The 224-nt window shown below is 46.0% G+C and overlaps 1 protein-coding gene across 1 annotated transcript in view; it reads left to right on the top strand.

Moving 5' to 3' along the window:
• Positions 1–224, top strand: part of LOC119585379 (metabotropic glutamate receptor 2-like) — a 1,324-nt gene that overhangs the window by 608 nt on the left and 492 nt on the right. The window lies entirely within an intron of this gene.

Genomic DNA, 224 nt, shown 5'->3' with positions numbered 1-224 from the left:
CTCTGGTCACTATTAAAGTTCTGTCATTCCTCTTCATCGTAAATTCTCTCTTTGATCACCGATCTGCCTCCATTTTCTTCAGTCTTTCCGCAAAATATCTATCTTTTCTTTATCTCTCTTCGTCCCAGGAAAGTGTCCGAGACCTCCTTAACTGGATTGTCTCGCGTCCGAGAATCTCACTTCCGAACCCCAGGCTTTGCGGGTCAGCTGTTCTCTTTGGTGCC

The sequence above is a fragment of the Penaeus monodon genome, chromosome 19 (genome assembly GCF_015228065.2).
Source record: "Penaeus monodon isolate SGIC_2016 chromosome 19, NSTDA_Pmon_1, whole genome shotgun sequence".
Classification (NCBI taxonomy): Eukaryota; Metazoa; Arthropoda; class Malacostraca; order Decapoda; family Penaeidae; genus Penaeus; species Penaeus monodon.
Note: the sequence above shows the minus strand (reverse complement) of the source record. Positions and strands in the feature narration are given on the sequence as shown.